Raw genomic sequence first — 6,187 nt, 5'->3', positions numbered from 1 at the left:
AAACAAAGTTTACTATGAGAAAAGAAAGAAAGAAAGAAATCTAAATAAAGGATGGGTAATTAGTTGATAAGTAGCCAAACATAAGGGGCTGAATGTGAAAGTTAGTGAATTAGAATGTTATAACAAATTTAGTCAGATAGTGGGGGGTGTATATGTGTGTGTCGAGATTAAGAGCAGGAAGAACAATACCCACCTCTTCACTATCAACTAGAAATTCAGCCAAATTAAAGGTGAATAAGAGTTTAAATCTTGTGCATGTGATGAGATTCATAACCATCTAAGAATTCTCTACATAAGGTATGTTGAATTTTATGATTTAATGATCATGTATGTAATGGGTTTCTAGTAAAACTCGAAATTCATGTGAGATTAGTATGTACATGAGTTAGAGATTTCATATAAAGCTTGATTTATGCTTGAATTCGACCTAATTGATAGTTAAAAGTAAAAACCCACTTAGAATTTAATGGTGGTGATTTATAACATGAAGTTGTGATGTAGATTAGCATGAATGATGCTACATGATGGTATTCTTGATAAAATGTCACTATTGAAATCAAATTAGGATGAAGGTTGTAGGAGATTTTGATTAGAATTGATGTTTTTGATGTTATTGGTATGAACTAGCTATGTTATGCATATAATACTAGTACATTATGCTTAACTAGAAGTACGCACACCAAGTGTTTGTTAAAATGCTTGAATAAGGTGAACCAATGATTCTACAAAGTTAAATGGTTAAAATTTAGAATTTTGGTGCTTTAATGTATATAAGTTGATAACGGAATGGAAAGAATGACATAAGCCTAAAGTGTGCGACTCTTGGATTATAGGGATCAAAGAAGAAAGTTCAAGTCGCTCCGGGTCGCAAACGAACAACGACAAAGGTAAGTTCCCTTGCTTACAAAAATATTATTGATATACATATAATTGAAATGTCAATAATTTGGAGATGAAATCAACAACAACAACCAACAACCATACCCAGTAAACCCACAAATAGCAAAGCTACTTATAGGGTCTGGGGAGGGTGGGATGTAGACAGACCTTGCCTCTATCCATCGGGATAGAGAGGCTGCTTCCAGAGAGACCCTCGGCTCGAAAACGCACATCATACCAACACACCAAGTCAAAGCATGTAGAAATAAGAAGTCAAACATACCAAGAAAGTGACAGAATTATAAAGCATGTAGAAATAAGAAGTCAAACATACCAAGAAAGTGATCAAAGTGACAGAATTATAATGTAAATCATGGATAATAGCATACAACATCATTTGGGCATAAACACAAGAGGCAATCACCGGAAAGGTCCCTTAAAGAATAAGAGAAACATACGACCCTAAAATACACCCAAGGCCTTATTGCAATATCCTCTAAAAGTCCTTAACCCTAATCCTATGCCTCCACGAAGTCCGATCTTGGACCATGTCCTCAGAAAGATGCAAATCTAGTAAATCATGTCTAATCTGCTCATCCCATGTCAGTTTGGGTCTGCCTCTTCCTCTCCTCCCCTCCACAGTAAAGGTTTCCACTACTCTAACTGGAAATCGTGAAGTTGTAATGAGTTAGTGTAAGCCGAAAAATGTTAAGGATATGGGTTGAATGAGTTGAATGGGTAATGCGCCAAGTTGAGAATTTCATGTTTGAAAGAAGTTTTAAAAAAGGTTTTACCATGGTTCGACTAATAATTTGATGTCCTATGAATTTAAGATTTAAAATGTTTAATGGTTTGGTTGTATGTAGGTAAAGCAACTTGATCGATGGCACTACTTGGACCGAACACACTCTTGATGCACGCTTCCGCGAAGATCCTAGTTATGGTCTAAACTTTTGGTTAAATGTTTTTGTTTAAATGGGTCTTTTGTATGTTAATTAACCCGGTAGTGGTTAGACGTTAAATGTGTAGTTAAAGACTTGGTTGGTCTTCATGAAATATTTGGGCTATAAACTCTTTGTAACTATTTTCTTAGTTAATATGAAGTTAAATGCAGAATTTTACCTATAAATTATTTGACTCGTTTGGTATGTTGTCACATGAAGCTCATTAGTGTCTTTTAAAGTTTTAGACCTTACAAGTTGGTATCAGAGCCTAGGTTTGAGAGATTCGAGTAAGTTATGGTGCTCGAACTCAAACCGAAAGCTCTTGTGAAAGTGTGTTCGTTCCAAAGCGCCACGCATGTAAGTAATTTAAGGATTTCATGCTTTTAGATAGAAACGGGAATGGGTTACGGTTTAGTTACTAGTATAACCTGGGTTGGGACGTTAAAGGATGCTATGGGAGGTTTCGGGACTGCCCAAGACCATTTCGGGTTGGAAAAAGGGCCTGGGAATGAAAGTTTTGATCAAACAGCGCCTGCACACCAGAGAGCCCGTTGGCGACGGCCCCCTATGCCGTCGGCGACGGCACCCCTTCACCCGACGGCTTAAGTTCCTGTCTACGGGCGATGTAAGCGACGCAAGTTTGCAGCAGCCGTCGGCGACGCACCCATGTGCTGTCGGCGACGGCATCTCCTTGTCTGCCTTTTTCTGAATTGTTTAAATGTTGTGTAAGGGCCTCTAATCCGATTCTAGTATTCGTTTAACACAAGGAACACCTCAAATTGATTATGAAACCAAGAATTCAAGATAGTTAACATGTTTTAATGATGAATGTGGCAAAGAATGGGAAGTCTCGAACACGAACGAATAAAGTAATTAACGCATTTAGAATGTTGTAAAGAAAGATCGGACGGGTTTATGACTTAAGAGAATGAATTATTGAGAATGAATGATGTATAGAATGACAAGAGAGCGAATGTAATAATGTTTAACATGAATATTTAAATTGTAGATGGCAAGTGGAGGAAACACGGATACCACAGAACGAATAACTTGAAACGAGTTAAACAAGATGATTTCGGATGAAGTAACGAAGGCGTTTGATGCAAACGTTTCAAAGCTAGCACAAGAAGTGGAGGGCCAAGTACTAAGTACGGTGGAGACTATGATAACAAGCAAAGTGGATGAGTTGAAAGAAATGATAACCGGGATTCAAGGCAAGAAGGAAGTACGACGGTGCACTGATGTTAAGTTAAAATAGGCATAGTTTATTGTGTTAAGTGTCGATTGTTAGTTCGTTGCATACGTTAAGTGGTAGGAGTTAGGTTACTTATAGAATACTGATGTTTGTGTTTAGCAGGGCTTAAAACAGGGAATAATGAAGGTTTAAGGAGTTGACGAGTTAACATCTGGAGCTGAACCGGAAAAAGGCAACAGGGGCAGTCCCGCGATACGCGGAACAGGAGCTGGTTAGCTCTGCGACACGCCTGAGGACGTTAAATGAAGCCGGCCCAGATACCTGTCCCCGCGATACGCGGGGTGATATGTGTGTTCTGTCGCGACTCGCGGGGGAAGGTGCCGAGAAGAAAAGGTTTTTAATCGATACGATGGGATTTTTAGGGTTGTTCGCTAACTTCTGGAACAAGCAGCCGGCAATCAGGTTTTGGACGAACGAAAAAGCATCATTTTCCATCAGACGCCATCATTCAAATCGATACTTCATGTTTTGCAATTCTCGAATCATTACCGAAGCTAGTATGACAACCATGTGCGGCTAAACTTCTCGTAACTTCTACTCGGATGAACTTTTACATTGTTTTGCATTAATTCTTGTTTGCGGATTCGTATAACTGGTACAGCTTGACCACTCGTGTTGGATTCTTGGTAAACGTTTATTGTGTTTGAATTATTTGTCGTTTATTAAGCGTATTGGCAACTTTCTTGTGTTGTTAGCGGGTTGGTAAATTGGCGGGTAGTTGATACAATTGAACGGGTTATTAGGTGGCATAGTGAATCTTAAAAACTATCCTTGATAACTAATCAGATTCATTAATTCCGAGGCCATGTCTATGTGGTGTTTTGAATCGGTAAACAGGTTTTGATGTTAAACGGGTAATTGGGATTCCGGGTAGAGGTTATTCTTTCTCGTATTGATTACAACTTTATTAATTAGCTTTCTAGTTTTTATAATCAAATTCACAAACCCCCCAATCTAGTTAATTTAGTTCTTAGTTAAAAACGTGACACTGACCACAAATTCCTCGTGGATACGATACCCTACTTACGCTATCTACGTAGTTTATTTAGGTTTTTGATTGACCCTTACGACAGTCATCAAAATGGCGCCGTTGTCGGGGAATTCGTGCGCTTAGTGTTAGTTTAGTAGTAGTCGTTTCTTTTATTGTTTTATTGTTTTTGAAAAATCATAAAAAAAAACAAAAAAAAAACCAAAAATATTTCTTTTTATTTAGTTTTGTCTTGTTCGGTATTACGCTTTGTTTTCTTGTTTACTTGTGTGCAGGTGATCTTTTTGCATGCATACTCGGTTTTCAGGAAGATCCTCTCCGCTCTTGTTTGATCCCAAAATTGAAAAGACCGCACGCCAAAATCTGCTTCTTCGTTCAGCCTTGAAAGGAAAAGCAATTCAAGACACCATGAATCCATCAGAAAACCAATCCACCCCATAACAGCAAACACCACAACAAACATCAACTACTGAATTACCACCAATGCCACCGCCTCCATTTACATCTGAACCACAACAACAAACCACACCCATTGCGCCATCATCAAGCACAACCACCCAACCAACCTCTGCTCCAACTGGAGAATTTCATTTTATTGGTGGACCACTCTATTCTCTAGAAAGCCGATTACCACCACAGCCCGATCCCTTACGGACCGTGAATCAACCAAATCTGGTGCCACACCCGAACCGGTCGGGTGCTATGTTTGAGCAAGTGGATCATGGGGCAAGAATAGAGACATGGGATGATGGATACGGAGACGAGGAATGGGGGATAAACGATGGGTATATGGGGTATCCAGCTGGATACCAAAATCAGCCAGTTAATCGCAATCAACCGATGTATCAGCAACAGAGACAGCCACGGGGAGTAGATGCTTATCAGACCCCGCCACAGGTTCATAGGGCACCGGTTGCACCTCGACAAAGACAAAGAGATCCTCGCTTCCCGGATCCGAATATTCGAGGGGTTGAGAGTCACTTCAGGCCGCACATTGCAGAGCATGCATCGCCGATAGTGATGCCAGTAGCACCGGGTAATGTGGAACGTTCGTTTGAAGCAACACCACATATTCTGAACATGCTACCTACTTTTCACGGGAAAGGTACTGAAGAGCCATATGCACACATAGCAGATTTTGAGGCAGTTTGTGGTATGATTGCTGGACACGGTTTCACGCCAGATCAGGTTAAGTTGGTATTGTTTCAGTTTTCATTAAAGGATGCTGCGAGGGATTGGTTTACATCGTTGCCATATGCTAGCATTTATACATGGCAAGAGCTGCAACAACAATTTTTGGATGAATACTATACCCCGCAAAGAACTAAAACGGGGAGATTAGCAATTAGAGAGTTCCAACAATTACCGGGTGAGCTTCTTTACGAGGCTTGGAAACAGTTCAATCAATTGATCCGTAATTGTCCTCACCACGGTATTCAAAGATGGGAGTTGATTACTGCATTCCACGATGGGATTTCCAATGAGGATAGACGGGATATTAAGGCTATCACTGGGGGTACATTTTTGAAAAATCATGTGGATGTAGATTGGGATTATTTGGATATTGTTGCAGCAGATTCGAAGAGGCAGGCACAGTCGGATAGGAATAAAAAGTATCCAATTGTGGCACCATCAAGTACAGGATCCTCTAATGCAAGGGTTGCTCAGTTAGAGAGAGAAAAGGAGGCATTGGAACGCCAGTTAGCGAAATTTCGAGGTTTGGGCGAACGGGATGCAGTGCATGCGACGCAAACCTTTCCGGTTTGTGATTCATGTGGAGGTTTGGGACATACGTTGGATGCATGTCCGGGTCAGTTTGTAGCGGCTGAGGAGGACGTGAACATGGTTTATGGAGAGCAACGGAATTATGATATGAATTCAAACACATATCATCCAGGTTTGCGTAATCATCCAAACTTTCGGTATAGTAATACTAATCAATTGAATCCTCATTTTCAGGTACCGAATCAAGGAAGCCAGCCGTACCAGAACCGTCAATCGAATTATAATCAGAATTACCCTTAAGGAAATTACAACAAGGGCAACCAAAGAAGTTATCAGCAACAACAGGAGCAGGGCAAGGCAAATACTTCAAACGAGGAGGTTTCCAATCGGGAGATT

General features: G+C 40.2%; 1 long non-coding RNA gene across 1 annotated transcript; it reads left to right on the top strand.

Moving 5' to 3' along the window:
- The first annotated feature begins 168 nt into the window (after window positions 1-168).
- On the top strand, window positions 169-2,000 carry LOC110903394. The gene is made up of 3 exons (XR_002571900.2): window positions 169-297; window positions 834-887; window positions 1,746-2,000. It is a non-coding gene; the product is annotated as an uncharacterized LOC110903394 (long non-coding RNA).
- The last annotated feature ends 4,187 nt before the right edge of the window (window positions 2,001-6,187 follow it).

The sequence above is a fragment of the Helianthus annuus genome, chromosome 13 (genome assembly GCF_002127325.2).
Source record: "Helianthus annuus cultivar XRQ/B chromosome 13, HanXRQr2.0-SUNRISE, whole genome shotgun sequence".
Classification (NCBI taxonomy): domain Eukaryota; kingdom Viridiplantae; phylum Streptophyta; class Magnoliopsida; order Asterales; family Asteraceae; genus Helianthus; species Helianthus annuus.
The sequence above is the reverse complement of the archived record's forward strand: the minus strand, read 5'-3'. Positions and strand labels throughout refer to the sequence as shown.